This window comes from Rutidosis leptorrhynchoides, chromosome 11 (assembly GCF_046630445.1).
Source record: "Rutidosis leptorrhynchoides isolate AG116_Rl617_1_P2 chromosome 11, CSIRO_AGI_Rlap_v1, whole genome shotgun sequence".
NCBI classification, from domain to species: domain Eukaryota; kingdom Viridiplantae; phylum Streptophyta; class Magnoliopsida; order Asterales; family Asteraceae; genus Rutidosis; species Rutidosis leptorrhynchoides.
The window spans coordinates 376,664,317-376,685,925 of NC_092343.1; the positions used below are offsets into that span (position 1 = coordinate 376,664,317).

At 30.8% G+C, this 21,609-nt stretch overlaps 2 long non-coding RNA genes across 6 annotated transcripts; both read right to left on the reverse strand.

Annotated features, from left to right (window-relative positions):
• Window positions 1–4,250: 4,250 nt before the first annotated feature.
• On the reverse strand, window positions 4,251–6,999 carry LOC139877296 (uncharacterized). 4 transcript variants are annotated; one of them, XR_011768529.1, is made up of 5 exons: window positions 6,979–6,999; window positions 6,426–6,842; window positions 5,540–5,953; window positions 5,002–5,156; window positions 4,251–4,604 (listed from the first exon to the last, which is right to left on the reverse strand). It is a non-coding gene; the product is annotated as an uncharacterized lncRNA (long non-coding RNA). The 4 variants fall into 4 exon arrangements; XR_011768531.1 differs by lacking the exon at window positions 4,251–4,604 and having other exon boundaries at window positions 4,777–5,156; window positions 6,426–6,555; window positions 6,706–6,842; XR_011768530.1 differs by lacking the exon at window positions 4,251–4,604 and having other exon boundaries at window positions 4,777–5,156; window positions 6,426–6,639; window positions 6,706–6,842.
• A 1,018-nt stretch (window positions 7,000–8,017) lies between these two features.
• Window positions 8,018–10,878, reverse strand: LOC139877465 (uncharacterized). 2 transcript variants are annotated; one of them, XR_011768607.1, is made up of 6 exons: window positions 10,383–10,878; window positions 10,167–10,218; window positions 9,977–10,028; window positions 8,671–9,745; window positions 8,375–8,465; window positions 8,018–8,269 (listed from the first exon to the last, which is right to left on the reverse strand). It is a non-coding gene; the product is annotated as an uncharacterized lncRNA (long non-coding RNA). The 2 variants fall into 2 exon arrangements; XR_011768606.1 differs by having other exon boundaries at window positions 8,671–10,028.
• Between the last annotated feature and the right edge of the window lie 10,731 nt (window positions 10,879–21,609).

Consider the following 21,609-nt stretch of genomic DNA (forward strand, 5'->3'; position numbering starts at 1 on the left):
ATATATATATATATATATATATATATATATATAAATGTAAATATATACAATGATTTGAAATTATAAATTATAATCATTAGAATTAAATATGGAAAATAATATATGAGATAATAATTTTGTAATTTAAAATGAATATATATATATATATATATATATATATATATATATATATATATATATATATATATATATATATATATATTCAATACATAAATATTATATATATATATATATATATATATATATATATATATATATATATATATATATATATATATTGTAATGAATAAATATTAAAGAATTCAATATATTATAATCAGTAAATATGATATAATTAATAAATTGTATTATATCAAATTTAATTACAAGATTGAAAGTAATTGTTATATTAATATTATTATCAATATTTTCCTTATTATTATTTGTAAAATTTGATATGTATAACTTGTCATATTATTAATATGATTATTAAAATAAATATCATTCTTAACAATGTCATTATTATTATTAGTATTATCATTATCACTATTATTATTAATAGTAACATTATTAAAGTTATTATTATCAATACTTTTATTACTTTATTCATTATACTTATTATTAGTATTATTGTGTTATTAATATTGTTATGATTAAAATTATAATTATTATTAAATTTACCATTAGATTTAATTAATAAACTTATTATTATTATTATTATTATTATTAAAAAGACCATTCATATTACCATTATTTTGGAAATCATTATAAATATTATCATAAAGATAATACAAATTATAATAAATATCATTTCGATTATTATTATAGTTGTTAAAATTATTATTAATTATTATTATTATTATTTATATAATCATTATTTTTATTAATAGTATTATTATTAATCTACTTATTTATTTATTTATAATTACTTGTTTATTTATTTATTTATTTCTTTATTTATTATTAAATCAGATAAAGGGATTGATTCAGTTACTTGTTGCTATCAAACTATGCTAAATTTGTTTCCTGCCTACTGAATCGTACCAAGTAGGGGTTCAATCACAGATACATTCCAAACTCCATTAGCAATCAAAGTCGACATCCTATTTTTTTTATTTTTTTCTGTACCTATTGATTCACCTTGTCGAGATTTTTATGGCTATACAACACGATTACTTTGTGTGCTAATAATTCATTCTATCTTCTATCACCCATTACAAATCATACATCACAACAGTACGTTTTCAATTAATCAAATTTAAGCAGCATTGTCAAGAACAGGCTCGTTACCACTGTTCTTGAAACTTTATTGCCAAAACGCGAATTCGATTTATATTTTAAAATATTTAAACGTAGAGTTATTAGAAATCTTTTACTCAAACTATTTGTTAAATTTCAGCCTTCAATTTCTAAAAACGAGTTTGAATTTACGAGTCAAAGATTAATTTTAAAAAGTCAAAGATTTAGTTCATCAAGAAATTCGAACATGTGGTGATGTTTTGAATTAAATTAATGTTACAGAAAGTTTGTAGGATGGATTTGAAATCATTTTCATTTAGTAATTGTGGTCTAAAACAGTCTCTATAATCGAATTCGAAATTGGGTTTCAAAAACGGGTTCTACGTCAGGTATTTACATATCTATTTTTTTTTCTTTTCGTTTCTTAAATAATTCAAACAATAAATATTGATTTTCTGATTAGTATGAGGAACCTAAAATCATCTTATAATGGATTAATCAATTGGAGCTGTTCTCTGGTCGACTGGTTTAGTGTAGAAGATGAACACAGGAAATAAACGGGGTATATTCAAATCAATAGGATTTAAAACAGACAAAGGGCATCAGCCCAGCTGGTTTAGGTGTTGTCGGGTGTAGGAGTGGTCGCGGGTTCGAGCCCTGCTCGTGTCATTCCTTTTTATGAGAAGCTTAGGAGGTAGTTTTCTTTTTATTTATTTATCTATTATTATTATTATCATTATTATTTGTTATTATTATCTTTATTATTATTATGACTAATATTGTTACCTATATTATTATTATTATTAAAAGTATTGTAATTAGCATTGATAACAATAGATAAAAGTATTATGATTATTATTATGATTATTATTATTATTATTATTATTAAATATATCATTAAATGTTGTTATTGTTAATATTATGTTAATATTAATAAAATGACTACTATCATTGCCAATTTTTTTTTTTTTTTGTTATTATCAAGTAGTAACATTAAGTAATATTAATTTTATTATTACTATCATAATACAACTTGTTATAATTAACATTAAAATTAGTACTATTATCATATTCATAACTATTATTATCATCATTATTATTATTATTAATAGTACTATCATTAATGTTATCATTTTAAATACTATCTTGTAAAATTTAAATACTATTTTAAACAAAATAAATAAATATATATATATATATATATATATATATATATATATATATATATATATATATATATATATATATATATATATATATATATATATATATATATATATATATATATATATAAATAAATATAATTATTACATATAACATAACAAAATTTATATTTTTACATTACAAATGAATATAAGTTATTAATATAAAAACTATATCACTAATAATAATAATTAAATTTGTTCGATTACGAATATACGTTTTAATATATATACAAATAATATAGGTTCGTGAATCCAAGGCCAACCCTATACTTGTTCAATGTCGTTCCATGTATTTTTACTACAAAATACATTAGGTGAGTTTCATTTGCCTTTTTACCCTTTATATTTTCGGGCTGAGAATACATGCGCAATTTTTATAAATGTTTTACGAAATAGACACAAGTAATTGAAACTACAATATATGGTTGAATTATCGAAATCGAATATGCCCTTTTTATTAAGTCTGGTAATCTAAGAATTGGGGAACAGACACCCTAATTGACGCGAACTCTAAAGGTAGATCTATCGGGTCCAAAAAGCCCCATCCAAAGTACCGGATGCTTTAGTACTTCGAAATTAATATCATGTCTGAAGGAGGATCCCGGAATGATGGGGATATTCTTATATACATCTTGTTAATGTCGGTTACCAGGTGTTCAATCCATTTGAATGATATTTTGTCTCAATGCATGGGACGTATGTTTATGAGAAATCGAAATATGAAATCTTGTGGTCTATTAAAATTATGAAATGATTATTTATGTTAAACTAATGAACTCGCCAACCTTTTGGTTGACACTTTAAAGCATGTTTATTCTCATGTACGAAAGAAATCTTCCGCTGTGCATTAACTCATATTAGAGACATTACTTGGAGTCATTCATGGCATATTTCAAAAGACGTTGCATTCGAGTCGTTGAGTTCATCAATATTATTATTAAGTCAATTATAGTTGGATATATTATGAAATGGTATGCCTGCTGTCAACTTTCGATGTAATGAAAGTTTGTCTTTTCAAAAACGAATGCAATGTTTGTAAAATGTATCATATAGGGGTCAAGTACCTCGCGATGTAATCAACTGTTGTGAATCGTTTATAATCGATATGGACTTCGTCCGGATGAATTAGGACGGGTCTTTACAACACTGACCCATTAATTCTGACCCAATACACTGATCCATTAATATATATCCTCACTACTATATAACAACTTTACCCATATTGACCCGTGGGAAAACCGACCCATTTCGTCACATCTAAAATACAAAAAGAGATCTAGTCAAAGATTGTACCTTGTGGATGACTTGGACGTTTTTCAACTTGCGTTGAATAGACATATTGTACACAATTTCTCTATTCGCAATTGGCACATCCGAAAAAATTTCCTGCATAGATTAACTTACAATTTTGACTTAATGATGGCCAGTATGTATGAACATTAATATGAACTATGAAGTACATGACCCATTACATTAACCCATTAATTCTGACCCATTATCAACGACTTTTAAAAATAATAATAAAAACTTTATAACAACTTTACCCATTAATTCTGACCCATTACACCCATTACACTGACCCATTAATATATATCCTCACTACTATATAACAACTTTACCAATGCCTTTTATAAAATAATAAAAAAAATATTATAACAACTTTACCCATTACACTAACCCATTAATTCGGGCATATATGTTTTCCATACATACATACATACGCAACTGAAACTCATATTGTCAAATGACTCGTGATATCAGAAAACATAAACAAATAAAAAATGAGCAACAATAATTACTGTTTAGTGGAAAGAATATATAACAAAATACATGTAAAGTTTGATAATTTAATTTGTTTACCTTCATATTTTCGCCCAGCTATCCTCTTATCAAACACCAAGTCTACCACACTATTTGTGAAATTTGTAATAGGATCCAATTCACAACAGCAATGTAAGCAAATTTTCATTCATTGTTTGAAGAAAAAAGAAATTTCATTGGTATGTAAATTCATAGAAATGTATTCAACTTTAGTTATTTCACGTGAAGGTGGAGCATAAAGAAGCAAAGCCATTTTCATTCAAACGGCTGGCAAAAACCTTGCAATTTAGCATCACTTCACATGATAATTCTACCTTACCATAATGCAAAAGGCTTCTTCCGGAGAAAATGATATGCAACCTGCAAGTAGAATATTAAACACAAAGAAAATGATTTACAATGTTAATCAAATGCATTTAGTTATATAAAAGGGACTTCAAGTTAGAGAGCTAGGCAACAAAAGGTCTACTCATTAATCAAATGCATTCAGTTATATAATAGATCATTATTTGGAATTCGAAATATAGTTCCCTAAAACATAAACTAAAATGCATTGTTGGACTACTTCAAATGAAATACATTTTACACCACCTATAGTGATACACAAAATCAAAAATAACAATTTTACAATATTATTAATATAGATCGTACATGGCCATGATTCCATGAACAGTAGTAGTTGATATTATAGCACAACCCAACTTGACCTATTCTTATGGGTTGATATTGTCACATCTATATTTAAATGTTACCCTACCTAAAGAAGTTAAATGATATTTTGTGATCCCATATTTTTTTAGAAGAGCAAACTGATTAGACCTGACGAAACAGTTCCATCTTATACATATATGTATGCATATGCTCACGCTACTTCTGTTTGATCTTCCTATTATCCTTCCTCCAAATAAGTACCTGCAAAAACAACGATAAAAATCAGGCTGTGAAGTTTCAAAAGTGACAGAACTTGTATCTTGCACACTTACATGCTATAAATCAACTGAAGGTAGCATATACAAATCAAATGTTATCATATAATTATCAGAGTAAAATACTAAAGTAAGCTTAGCAGACATTGTAACAATTTAAATTATATAGTTAGTGCATCTAAGCACCTGGAAAAAGACAACTGAAGATGTGTATTAAAGTAGTAACCAACAATATTTTGTATAGCTTGAAACCATTGCATTTAAATTAACATACAACCTATTTTCAAGAACTAAGAGTGTTAACATTGATCTGACAAAGACAACCGAAGCAGTTGACAATGATTTCATAACAAAGCTTAGAGATAGAACCTGGTAGCATAAATTTATTGCAGCTTCAGTTACACCTTTATATGCGAAATGTCATTGCAGCTACAAATTTAGAGTGAATATTCATGGATGGAGCAAAATCGATTAGAACACTCTGGCATGTCAACCTATCACCATAACACTCTTAGTTAATTTACTAACAAATAAAAGTATATAACCACTAACAAATGATCCACATCAATCAACAATAATGGCTATAAAACAAATGTTTCTGACAGGTTATGGTCATTGTTTGACAATTAATATAAGAAATTCTTTATTCCTTCAAAATATCCCAACAATCACAAAAAACTTGAGCATACGAATACGATCTGCAAGAAATCTAACCACCCCAGGCTAACTATGTAGTTGCCTTCTTCAATTAAAAAACTTTTGCATTGCATCACATAACAAAACCTGCAATATAAGTTTCATTTGTCAAACTAAACATCAAAATATATATCAAAACTTTAACGAAAGATACTTCTTTTGAAAGTTGGAATGTAGGAGAATATGCAAAACGGATCAGGTTTCATAACTATAAAGAATCAAGAAAGTAGTGTCATTATTTTAGTCCATTTAAACTGAACGATACAAAATCTAATAATCTCCAACATCAAGACTTTAAGTTTAAGAAGATACTTTTAGTTAAACTATTACAATTTATATCACAAAACAATAGATCCAACCAATATTTTGATATATCTAAATATTTAAAACAGGTCACAAGCTAAATCTAATGGTAATTTCAAACTCCCATTTTCATTTCCTTGACAACTTAAAATCAAACCTGGATATTTAAATTGTCTACAAATCATATTAAAATCTAATTTGACCCTTGATTTTCAAGGTGAAGAAAGAAGTATATAAATCTAAAAGAAATTATTACCATAAGGCATGTTTGGAGCAAACATGCTTCCGGGTCCAATTCCACCAAACATATTCATCGACATATGGAGACCCATATTCATCGACCGATGTTTTCTCCATCACGTTTTGTTTCAGGATCCGATATGAATCTGGAGAGCGTATTGATTTGAGATGTTCAAACAACCAAAACGGCAGGTGACCCCAGAGTCCTCATTCGTTCTAGCTAAAGATAGCTACAACATGTTTCGGAATTTTCAAGGCAGTAAAACAAACACCTATAATATAATTAATTTAGTTACCTCTGCCAATTGTTTTTCAGTCATCTCAACACCTTCCAGCCGGGTTTTTTGAAGTGGAACAGGTCCAACATTGTCTTGAGATGCGTCAATCTTGACGTAGCTCTCTTTTACAACTGAAGAAGTTCTACCTAGATTATCTGCAACGTCCAGTAAGCTCGTAGTAAAATTCTGAAACTTTTAAATGTATTATAGAAACAATGAAAATCATAATATTAACATAAATATAATCAAACTAATTGTATAAACAAAGATGTAAGAATGTGAAAGCATTACCAGTTGTAAGACCTTCAATATCGCAAGCCACTTGAACAGAACCACATTGAGTACCTGTATAGTCAGATAGAGTGCCATCATTTGTTTGCACATTATGAACAACACTAATACTATCACTATCAATTCATGTTACAACATTAAGTGAATCGCATAATCGATCACCACAATCTATAAACTGATCAGTCGATAACGGTTGTGACGACACAGTTGAATATATAGAACTAACACTAAATATTTCCGATGAGTCACCAAGCATACTACCATTACAATTTCCTGTCTTACGTTTTTTCTAAACGACATGATAATTATTACAACCAACAATACACTACACAATATATTAATCAACAAAGTCAAACAAACAATAACAATAAAACATTTCATTGAGAGCAACAAACAATGATAATAAAACAACCCATTAACAACAGCAGTAGCAATATAATTTATAAAAAAACATCATCAGTATAGCACAACATATTTCAAATCAATAAATGAAAAATGTAAGTAAACCTTTTGAAGTGAAGACAACGACGAAAAATAAGGAAACCTGCAAAGCGGCATCCAAACATCAAAAAAACTAAATTTAAATAACTTGTCAAAGACGACAATCTAAATGCAACAAAGTAACTTACAACAAACAAATTAATTGATAAGATGAACAACCAAAAACATCAAATGATGGATGTTATTGATGTTGGTGTGGTTAATCAGTATTTTGATGAAGATGAATGGAAAATGTGAAAAAAATCCATCTTTAAATTGACAGGTGAGATGAACAAATCAACTAAAATTATGGGATAATTGATTTGCACTTGTCAGTTACTTCCATGTTGATTGATAAAAATTTGACAGTTTGCTTAATTTTTTTGGAAGTTGTTTGAGTTTATTTGTAAATAAAATTCAGAATGCCTAAATTGAAAAAAATGACAGAGTATCTTCATTAAAATCCGTATATAATTTCCTTAATAAAATCACAACATAACGCTTAATGAGCTGTTTGATGTATGAAATATATAAAGAAACATAAAATAGGGAAAAAAAAAGTCAAAGTTAAATTTTAAGATCAAACGAAATGTGATGAAAAAACAATTTTGAAAGTTATGAACAAAAAAACTCTACATAAGATTAATCTATAACTGATGATAAAAAAAAAATCAGTTCAAAACTCTATGTTACATGAACAAATAAGATAACATATTGATATTAGTAGAACCTAATTTGATTTGCGTTTGATCAACAAACTTGTACCTTACGACCATCATCATTGATATTTAGTTTATAGTGATCTTCTAATCTGGTGATAAACAATCAACACCTCTCATTATCATTGTATACTAAGGTGGATAATTCAAAATTTTTAGCACATATTGTAATCTTAAATAGTTGGAGAGAACATTACTGGTCTAGAGAATGTAAAAACTTCCTCCGTTGTATTCAGCCCATCTATTTGACCTTGGTATGTTTCCAGTACGATCAAGCTTCTGCAATACCTGTAGTTGAAGAATTATTTCAGATGTGTCTATTTCATCATATCAATAAACCCTCTAAATGATGAAGGATTTCGCAAGTAGTAGGCGTGTGCTTAAATCCACAAATCCCAGAAATACGCGACCAAACGAATTACCAAGTATAATCATTTAGATGAAATGAAGCTTATTACAGATGATCATACTTAATGAGGATTTGCATGACTACCTTCATTAACATTGGAAGCATCACTGTATTGAGATTCAAGGAGAATAACCACCTTAGCAAGAGAACCATCACTGTATTAGAATCATCCCTGAATTCTTTTTTCTTTTTGATAACCAATTAAATATAATATTAAGACAAAAGATACAAATATTAGTACAACAGCTCATGCAAATTAGCATGGCAAACAGAGCAAAAGCGATTCAAAAAACCATAGCAACACACTAACCTACAGGGACCAAAAGCACAAAGTGGAAGAAAATAGGAAATAGAGACTGCATAGATAATCACAGCAAGTTGCCAAGCTCCGTGTGAATTTACTCAGTCACTTCGCATCAATTAGCATTGTAAGTTCACTCGTTGTAAATATGTGCTTGCTCGAAAGATTCCAAACCCAGGTGTCTTTGACCCCGTTTAGATGCACCAAAGAATTAATTTTATTTGGTTCAACTTAAAAGGGTCAAAGATCCAAAATATAAAAAATTCCGCACGTTCCACACGATTCTGTTACGACTAAATAGCACTGACCCGTTCCACACGATTGTTTGACCAGGTGTCTCTGACTATGTCTACATTTCGTTTGCTTCTTTTTACTTGCCATTACACTCTGATTCACTATAACTATGTAACACTAATGAACGACAACTTATTATACAACAAAACAAATCACCGCAAAGACATCTAACAAACGGATGTTAGCACAATCAGTAACCAAACTAACCAAAAGAAACAAATTAAAAAAAAAAAGAAAGTAGCAAACAATGAATACCTCGATTACCGTAAATGAGAAAGAAGATTGCGCAAGGGAAGAACCTAAACACACCAATCACTAATAATTATTGTCAACCTAATGACACAACACATACCAACAACAACCAAATGAAATATCCACCAAACACTCGCCAACAAACACCAAAATTGGATGCAAGGCCGATCTTAAAACACTTAAAAGGTAGACAAACAATGATAATCAACAATGTGAAGTAGAAAATGTAAAACCCTATAAAGCTTACCTGAAAAAAGCCGATTTACAGTGCCTGTTTGAGGAGGTGAATTTTGTTCACCAAAATGAAAGTAACTGTAGGTAATTGTCAAACATGATAAAAATTCAAAATTGATTTAACCATAAATACCAAATCACTTCTTAATACAGAGTAGCATTTTCAGGTACAAAAAATGGATAACATAGCAAACACGTCAATACTAAATTCCAGAAAATAGAAAATCATAATTAGCATTATCAGGTACAATAAAAATGAATAACATAGTAAACACATCAATTTTAAATTCCAGAAAATCATAGTTTCACCTATTTAACTTGAGAGCTTGCATTTCTTCAACAAAGAATTAAAACTGAATCCCTGACAATATATTTAACAATAGATCATCAAATCAGTACTAACTATGTAATCTAATACACCTCCTCTAACTGATTATACTTAAGCCAGAGTTTAATAATATAAAAGTTATGAAATTTAATTACTTGTATAAAATTTCACCTTTTTAACTTGAGAGCTTGCACTTCTTCAACAAAGAAATAAATATGAACCCCTAGCAATATATTTAACAATAGATAATCAAATCAGTAATAACTATATAAATTTCATAGCTTTTAGCTTCAAGGTAGGTTATGAAATCCAGATGTTAAGAAATAAGATAATTTGAATAATTAAGTAAAAAAACAAATAAAAACCCATCTTCAAAAAGATACTTACTTGACTTCCTGTATAGTTAGGGTTTGATTATCGGAATTAAGGCAATAACTCAAATTAGGTATTCTGATATATCACATAGTTTTCATGATTACCGTAAACGATATTTAAATAATCAAGAACTTCATGAACTCTAACCCTAAACGGTAATGTATGTGTGATTGTTTTGTAAAAAAAAATGACGGGATCTTGTAGAATGAATTAGGAGTGTTTTAGGGTTAGAGGTGTAATTGATTTGATTTGATTTGATTTGATTTGATTAAATAGATATTTGTTTGTTTCAAAGTAATTGATGAGGATTTTGAATCGATTTCTGATTCTCAGGGTGGGTCTTCATCTCCGATGAGATGATATTTGGAGAGGATCTATCTTCTTTTTTTATAGAAATTAGACTGAGATGGATGGCTAAGATCGCTATTTCAAAAATCTGAGGTTGAATATGAAGAACACGAAGTTGGTGTTGTGTTAGGGTTGAATGATGAGACAATTATCTGATGGACGATTGATATGTTTTAGGATGTATTTCAAATGAGGTGTGTTTGTGAAACCCCTATTTTCCCTTCTAAATCCCGCCCTTTTTTTTGTTTTGGTTGAGGGTTAATTTTGTCTGATTACCTCCAGGATTGTCACGGGATGAATTTTAAATGAATGGCTATGATTAGAGGTGTTTAAAAGATTGGATGGCTAGGATTGAAAGTTGATGGGAATTGTCACTCAATTGTGTGTTTACTTTAAGTATAAGAGATATGTAATTAATAAAATCAGGATCATAACTATCATTAACAATAAAATTAATATTTTTATAAGTATTATTATTAATATCACTATTATTATCATTAATAGAGTTATTATTAACATTATTACCTTTATTAGTAATATTAAGTATTAATATTATTTTTGTCATTACTTATATTATGATGGTATTATTATAATTACTATTTTTAACAAACAAATAATATATATATATATATATATATATATATATATATATATATATATATATATATATATATATATATATATATATATATATATATATATATATAAGAATATATTTGTTACATATAACATAACAAAATTTACTATTTTTATATAAAATGAATATAAGTTATTAATATAAAAGTTATATAACTAATAATATATATATATATATATATATATAAACTTATTCGATTACAAGTATATGTTTTAATATATATACGAATGATATAGGTTCGTGAATCCGAGGTCAACTCTGCACTTGTTCAGTGCCGTCATATGCATAATTACTACGAAATACGAAATACAGTATTGTGAGTTTTCATAGCTCCCCTTTTATGTATATTTTTGAGCTGAGAATACATGCACTATTTTTATAACTGTTTTATACGTTTAGACACAAGTACTCAAACTTATATGCTATGTCATGCTATGATTCATGCTAAATCCCTACCGTAATATCGTTAATTGCTGGAATTTTGGCAAGCTTAATTATTGTGAATAGATCTATTGAGAGTAACGTCTCTGTCCATTTGACCATTGGTCTTGGATACATAATAATGATTCAACGACACGAATAACAAAGTGTCACGGGGTAACTTTTGTTTAGTCGCGATATTACAAACTGCAGCAATACTTTTAGATTGATATTTCTATATCAATAAACTTCAAAGTAAATCTTGTTCTATTACTATTACTGAAATCATTGTTTATGATAAACCTATTAACTCACCAACCTTTTGGTTGACACTTTTTACATGTTTATTCTCAGGTCCTACATAAGGCTTCCGCTGTATATTTGATGCTTTGATGATGATTGCTTGCTATGCATGGAGTCTTCATTACATATCATATCAATTAAAGACATTTAATGCGTTGTTCATTAAATACAAGCTAATGACTATTTATCTTTCGCTGCAAAAACTCAATAAATGTAATAAAATGCCTCATATAGAGTCGTTCTCATTATACCATTGCTTGATTTGATATAATTAGTCACAAATACTCCCGGCCCTATTTGGGGGTGTGACACGGCCCATGTGTTAAGACCCGTTTTAGATGTAGATGCGTGTACCGTTTTTTAAAAATTGTCCGTTTTAAACGTAGTTAGTCTCGTTTTGTTCCAAAAATTATTTCAAGTTTAATGGTGGTAGCGGTGAAAATTAACTTGCGTCGAGTAGGAAGATAAAGGCCGTTGAATTTTATGGTGAGTTTTGTTTATTTAATTAAATAAGAAATTAAATTTGCATTTAGAACCCTGAAAATTTACAAATTATACCCCTAAGAAATGGCATGTGTTGAATTGTTGATGGGGGGTAAGTGTAATGTGGTGTGAAAGCACCAAATGAAACGGCAATTTTTTTAATGGGGACGACACCAATCCCCATTACTTCACCAAATGAAACGGCAATTTTTTTAATGGGGACGACACCAATCCCCATTACTTTTAGTGTATGTGTAATAAAATAATAATAATAATAATAATAATAATAATAATAATAATAATAATAATAATAATGTAATATATGTTAAATATTAATAAAGAGCTAAGATATATAAAAATTATATTATATCAAGTAAATCTATTTGATAAAAGATTGTGTATATTGAATTTGTTGTACCACCGAAATATTAGTAATATTTAAATTTTATATCAATAAAAATATGCAACAACGAAACCCATGTGCATATTTAATTTTAAATAATAATATAATAATAATAATATTTAATATAATGCTAAATAAGAGGAATAAATAAGGAATTTTAATAGATTAATTGGATGATTTTAATAATATAATATATATGAATTAAACTTCAATTTTGAAATTGGATGAAAAACCCTCTTCCTTATATAGAGATCAATAATTTATGGATGATTAATTACACTTGAAATTTCCATTTATAACTCAAATGTTATTTAATAAACTCATTTATTTCTATTTACACATGGAGTATTAATTACAATTCATGTTAATTTTGGAAAATAATACATCATTAATGGTGCTTAACGTGTGCCCTTAGGGCACTCATTAGCATTTCCCATAATTTATTCGCCGTATTATACAATTAATTATATAAATAAATAAATTATATATAATTATCTATATTTTTTTTGACGAAAAACATAAATCTATATATAAAACCGTTCGAGAATTTCATCAAAAAATTACGTTTCCAAAAAAACATAAAAACAACAAGATACATTCAAGCTCAACTAAATCCGCATTTAAACAAGAGCACACAACCTATCCATCAACCAACCTAACCTACAAATGAACAAACAACAAATAAAGAGAAACCAAAGCAGACAACGAAAACAACTTAAATATCCTTCGCAAATTCGGAGAAAAACCTCATATCTTCATATTGCACCGCTCTCCACTTACGATTCTTTTTTTTCTTTAGTCGGAACCATAGACGGATCATTGGAGATAATAAGAATGGCCTCGACTTTTGTAGCTCCAGAACCTGTCATCATCTTATCAAGCATCTCGAAATGAGAAATCGAATTGATGCTAGAACTTGACAAACCTGAGTCCTCCATAATGGGTCTTTTACCATTAGCCTTGTCGAATTTAGAGAAAGCGACCGAAGCAAAGTCAACTGGACCCTCTTTTTTTTATCAAAAAGCGACACATTTTTTTTACAAAGAATCTATGCAGCATGCGTAATCCTTGGGCATCGTGATTTATAACAGGTTTTCAAAACAGTTGTTTAACCAGACTTGAACACCAGCTCACGCCCCTTTGCGCGGCGCGCCATATAGCTGTTTTCCAAGTCAGACCGTGAAAAAAAATTAGCAGCAACACAAGTTTTACCAAAATCGTTCTAACACATTACTTGACACTTTAAAATATGTCATACACCAATAAATCCTGAATACAACAAGTTAAAACATCAAATGCACCCATTCAACCATTTGGGACATTATGACCCATTCTAAATTCAAAGTGGCATTTTCGACCCAATTACAAAGTAACGGTTTAGGACTCCATAACCCAAACCAATATTAACAAATATCATGAGCATGATCCTGGGGGATTTATCAATCCCCCAACCCACATCCAAAATTCAATGCTACCCCGCCATGAGCAAACTCCTAGGATTCTAGTCAAGCTACTAGAAGTATCCAAATCATCCCATGAGCACCTATAAAAAGGTAATCAACGCAGGGGTAAGCTTAAATCTTAATGAATGTAGTACATAATTCAGTTACTTGCATACACTTACACAAACCAAGCATACAAGCTAGCACCACAATTAGCACATAGTCACAATATAACATGCTAAAATAAACAAATACATAATATGGTTAACCTTAACAACACACGGAAATATGGATCCATATTCACACGAACACGAGAATGGTACTCGCAATGACCGCTAGTGTACACGAACACAAGATGTAACACTAACCCCATTGGTGGTGTCGAACACACAAACTAAAGTGACCAATGTAATTGGCCACACCCACCCGTCACGCACATGTTATGGTGATATGAACGCACGATTTTCACCATAACACACGATTTGGTATCGAACACACGAACTTGAGTGTATCCTGTAGATGGATAACACTCTAGTGAATTCTGACGCCCAGAAGTCACTAAACCACATCCCACACACAAGTAAATAAATTATATACATACACATATAATTATCTCACTCACCTTGCATCTTGACGAATGCACACAATATCGTATAAGCACGATCACCGTCATCACTTTCGAGCACGTCATCACCTATATAACACGCAGGAGTCCAAACACATATACACCCATTCTCTATAAGAGAATCCAACACAATTACCCTTAGCCTAGGGTTTTCACCAACAACCCGACCATTTAGACACCTAAACGGACACAAGAAAATTACCACTACGGATGGTAATTATAACCCACAATAACAAGTACAATCTAACACATAACGAACACGACCCACAAGACCAACATACATAAAACCCCCCATTTACTCACATGATAGTGATTATACACTAATCACTTTCCAACACTAAACCACAAAAGTTCAAATTGACCCAAAGGCACTTGACCCAATTTGACACAAGTCAAAACACCCATAATCACTAATGGATAGTGATTATGTCTCCAAAGCGCCAAATAACACACTTATTCCAAGTACTTATGTACTTATTTCACAAAAAATTGACACAAACCCTAGCTTTGACACAACTCAAAGCCAATACTCAAATTTGACTCAAAACATGTTCTTATGAACATCTTAAACAACAACTCACATGATAACTAGTGATTAACACCTAAAATCCAAGACAAATTTCCCCAATTTCGTCACCAAACCCTAAACCCATAAAATTAGCATTTGCAATCCCAAACTTACACCAAAACCCTCAAATTTCATGGGAAATGAGGTTTATAACTCACCACTAACTCAAACCCTAACTCAAACTCGAGATTAAACAATAAAATTCGAAATAAGATTTACCTCATGTGCCAAAATCGAGCTAGATGGCTGAACACTAAGATTTGGGTTCCATCTTGGGCTAGAATCAACACCCTCTTCTTCCTCTAGAGCTTCCTCTCTCTAGATTATGCTTTCTCTCACTAACTTGGGGTGTTTTGAAGAGATGGAAATGAGGAAAATAAAGTGTCAGATCTGATTTAACCCACCAAACTCGTCCACATGCAAAATTGCAATCAAATCCCCTATTTAATATAAATTGAAAAACAGTCCTGGCCCGCCCGCTATATTGCGCGACGCGCAAAATACTGCGCAACGCGCATTTGTGCTAGTTTTGGAACCAGGCGTTACAAGAAGTTTATGAACTCAAAATATATCACACGTGTTCGACTTTGCCACATCCGAAATCTAAGATGAAATAATACGGGCAACCTTATTAATCAATAACACAAACCTCTATCAAGCTCTTCCCAAAGTCGAGGTCATCATCATCATATTGAAAATAAAATGACTCATCTAAATCCGCTTTAGACTTAAGCTTATCCACCTCCTTGGCACCACAACCCTTAGCTCCATTAGAAATTACAACCGTCATCAGTAACAATGGGGTTCGAAATTCTTGAGTTCTGTTCTGCCACCCACGACAAATTCCTTCACAAGATTTATCTGGACAAGCACAAATATTTCAGCCCTCGCTTAAACCACCACTCGAACTAGAAACACCAATCTTAACCAATGAAGGCGTAGGTGTGTCATGAAGCAATGGACCAATATTGAAACTTCCAAATTGAATTCCACTACCACCAACTCAATATTGCAAATAGCCGAAGCATCATCAACCTCTTTAAAATTAGCAACATGAGCATTAACATGATCATTTTTAAGGAAAAACTATAAATTCGAAAAATATATGGGTTCATAGTTAAATTTAGTAGTGTCTTATACAATTTAAAGAGTATTATCTGCAGAAAATTTTTAAACTAGTGGTGTCATGTGATCCCACGAGTTTCAAACTAGATTCGCCATTAGGGATGCACGTAATAGGACATGTTTCTTTTCTCATTTGATCGAAACATCAAAAGCATAAAGGCAGATGGATGCACTTAAATGTAATCGTGTACATGTGCATCGAAATAATGTGTTTGTAGGCTTGTTATAGTTACATTGACTAAATTTGTGGACGCTTAACACATCAATATACACTACGGGATGCATCATTTAATTATGTACAACAAAGATGTAAACTCTGATTTAATCAAAGTTAGACTATCAAGTTCGGATGCAGAAACGAAATGTGATCGCATTAGTTGGCTACAAGTATGCTAAAAAAACCGAAATCTAAATATTACAGAATGCATATAAAAGTGTTGTCGAGTATTGACATACGTGTCGGTGTGCCGCAATCATAATCGAAATACTGTTGCGGATAAAATTCACACAGACGGGGATCAACGGCTTTTATACTTGCCATATGATTCATAGATGTAGGAAGAAAGTTATGTCATGTATTGTAACGTGGAGCGCGGAGGGGTGTAATGTTCTAAGAAAGAGATCGAGAAGATAAAAAAAAATAACCGTACCATAAATTGAATTTGACGGTTACAAACTAGTGTTAAGTCTCCATCTTACCCTTTTGATTTCTTATTGAATAAAACAATATTTAAAATTAAATTAAATGATGAATGGTCTAGATCTGTTCTCAGCATATTTTATAATGAGAATGGTCACACTTGAAGACACACACACACACACACACACACACATTTAAAACGTAAAATCTCGACATATACAACGTAGACATAATACGATACGACAACTACTCCCAATGGGAATTATCACAATTGACTACCCAAAGTCAACTGATAATATAGCGGATTCGCTTACAAATGGCTTAAGCAGAAACGTAGTATATAGGTTGTCAGGAAGGATTTGACTAAGGGGTTGTATACTTTTTTTTTTCCTGAATTTGCAATGGGAAGAGGTGTTCTATGTCTCCCCTAGAAACAGACCAATTTTTAGATTAAATAACAAAGACATAACAACTTTACTTACTGAATTAAGAGCTATACAGAAACAGATTATTAAATGGAATGTAAACAGACCCTAAAACCCTTCAATGAATGAGTTAATAAAAATAGAACCTAATTTAGTTGACTGGAGATCTTAAGATCTAGGTTCAATAGGACAACCTAATTGTATAAGCTAAGGGAAATCATTGTGGGGAAGTATTCAATTAACTCTCTAACCCATTCTCATTAATTCAGTGACACCAATAAAAGGTTAAGCGTTAAACTTTTAATGATTATGTAGGAATCACGTATAGTACTAGTTGATACACAAATTGATTTACAAGTAAAACAATTTCAGTGGCCTACTTTCAAATCAAAGCCGTTTGATGTTACTTTGGTAGGATCTTCTATCATCATGACATACCTTTGTTTATTTTTTGTATCACTAAGGATATTTTGGCTGCAACAATGTAAGTGACTACGTTTATAAGTGTTGTTTAGTTTTGTCACTAGTAGGATTTCCATTCAATCCTAGTGAAATACCTTCAGTTTTTTTACGATACCACTATGAATGTTTTGCCATTGTCTCGTAATGCAAATAAGGTATAGTTGGTGTGTGCATGTAACTAATCCTATCTATATCTATATCTATATATCTATATATTATATATAATAACAAAGTCAATTTTAGCTAATCGAGATTCAAAAAAATGAGTTGGAAAAAAGGGACCATTGGATGAACTCTTATCATTCAATAACAACCATTGATTCATTTGATTTATTGTCAAAACCCATTGCAAAAAGAAAATACGGGGTAACTGGTGCTCCAAAAAAATTATTACGGCACAAAGCATTCACAATTCAATCAGATGCAATTAGGGTTCAAAAAAAATCCTAAAGTTGTTGGTTGTTGAAAAGATTTATTGTAATTTACAGTTTGTATGCCTTTAAAGAATGCTATCATGCTATCATCCCTTTACGATATCATGTTGCAGTTCCGGTTGGACTCATGTCTCAGATTGATTCATGTACACGGAAGGTATGAATATGTTCTTATTTGTTTGATGTTTGCCTTAATGAATAATGAAGTTCATCTACCTTAATAAAAACACATGTACATTTTTAATGTGCATAAGAATTCATACACCATAAACATTTACAGTGAATTCTGGTCATTATTTAATGTATAAATGCATTTTTAGACCTTAAATTCGAAACTGTTTACGGTTGGATCAAACACATGTTCACAAAATCAAAGGGTTAGTCGAATTGTTTTCCTTCTTCATGATTTATTCAATTGATTACTTTTATCATAACTTTTGTTCAATATTTTCACTCATTAACCAGATCTTAGTCAAACTAGAGGCGGATCTCAAAAATATATCAACCACATAAGAAGGTTTGAGTGAATCCAACAGAATGATTTCAGTTCGTGTTTGATTTAGATTTCAGATCTGGCTGAACAACATTTCAGATCGGGAATGTGTTAAACTTATATCCAAGGTTGTAAAAGTCGCGAGTCGGGGACGCATCGGTCGAGACCTAAAAAGGACGCGTCGGCCGAGTCGGGGACGCATCGGGGACTCATCGGTCGTTGACCAACGTTGACTTTATTGATAATTTTTTAAATATATATTTATATGTGTATAAAATAGTTGATTCTGTACCGTAAATTTCTTAAATAAGAACTTGAATTTAAATACAATCAAACTTCAAACTTAATTAATGTTACCGAGTACATAATCAGCAAGGACACAGAGAAAAGAGCGGCCCCAAAAATGAAAACAACCCCTAATTTTAAAACATATCACATCTTGACGAAAATTTGAATGATTTTGACCGTTTTTGACCAACTTTGACCGTCTTTGACCGAACTTTTAGCTTTGACCGTCTTTTGAGTCGTTTTCAGAAAAAACGGGACGGAGAACCCAAAAAAACGACGCATCGGCCGACGCGTCGGTCAAGTCGGCCGAATTTTACAACACTGCTTATGTAACATCCCGCGTTTTTCCGTTAAATTTAATTTTAACACCGTTTTTTTTTTTTTAAACATAATCTTTCGTATTTAAATTAATAGTTTCCGTGAGTAACGTTCATTATATTCCCGCTATTTAATTTTGACATCACCCGTTTACTCGAGCGTTTTAAAAATATTCGTTTGGTTAATTCCCGCACCCGCTTTGAAACTCGAGGGACCGGAGTTGCCAAATGGGCAAACTAGTTGACTAGGTCAACTAGTCAACCCATTTTTCCACCATTCATTCATTCCATCATCTCCCTCATCTCTTTTCTCTCCATCTCAAGAACACACACATAAACCCATTCCATTCATTCATCATCTAAATTCAATCTTGGAAGCTCACAACAAATCCGACTACATATTCTTGATCCTCTCATCATTTTCTACGATTTGATACTAACTACACCGAGTTTGGGTAACTTTCTAAAAACTCTAAATTTCTATAAATTCGTGTTTTTGACTTGAAATTGTGTTAGTTAGTGTCTATGGCTCGTGTCTAGCATGAATATATGTTTTGTTTGCTCGATTGTTGATTTGAGTAACTAGTTTGAACTTTTGAAGTGGGCTAGCTTAATCTTTGATTTTGGATGATTAAAAGTTGTTTAATTGTTAAAGTTCATGTTTTAATTGTGTTACTAGTATCATTAGCTACATTTTGATGTGTAGGTTGATTAAGAAAACTTCAAAAACCCGATTAAGGATTTTGTGATGTTGACTAGGGTTTGATAGACTTTGAAATGAACTTTTGATGCGTTGAATGCTTGTTAATGTTGTTAGTAAGTGTTTAGATGCAATGTATGCTTAATTACCTTCGAAACGGCATATCGTATGTGTAAATTGGATTCCCGAATCATAAAATACGTTTTACGAACTTGAAACTTTGAAAATAAACCTTTCTTGATCAATTGACGAGTTTTCGGTTATTGTAAATGATGTTTTTGATTGATGATATGTGGTTAGTTGTATTCCTCGTCAAAATACCTTTTCGACGATATATGATAGGCATTATAAGTGTTTGCGGGTCAAGAGTTGGGTTGGAAAATGTTTTGGTTCGTGCATACTTTGAAAAACAGAAAGGTGTCTGCCCAGATGGTGGCGCGGCGCGCCCCATCCCCGCGCGGCGCGCGGATTGGCCTGGCCAGATTCTGCTCACTTTGTCACATTTCACGCGAAATGTTTGACTAGCTATCGACCTCCGATTCACATGAAACTTGTTTTAATATACTTGTATATGAATAACTAGCATAGAAAAATAGTCCGGGGCCCGACCCGAACATGTTGACTTTTTCGTTGACTTTGACCAAGTTTGACTTTTAGTCAAACTTAACCAAACTTTTATACAATCATTCTAACATGCTTTTATACTTGTTTCTTGTATGAAACTTGACAACGTGATTCACATGCTATACTTAATCGAGTCGTAACGAGCCATAGGACTAATTGAACACATTTCACCCGACCTTGTGTCGTAACCGGTTAATTGATATAACTTACTTGTTTAGGTCAAGGCTAAGCAACTTTCATGCACACGTTTACTTTGTGAAGTACATTTATACTCGTGCACTCGAGGTGAGATCATAGTCCCACCTTTTCAACAACTTTTTATACTTTTAAATTGTGGGCTGAGAAACATATACTTTGTTACATTTTGTGCTACTTACTTTTATACTTTGAACACAAGTACAAGGAAAACAAACATTCCACAGCGAGTTAGAACAAAAATCCTCAATTCGATTATCATTAGTTACACTTGCAGGGTGTAAGCGAGAACTTATATTGTGTGGCC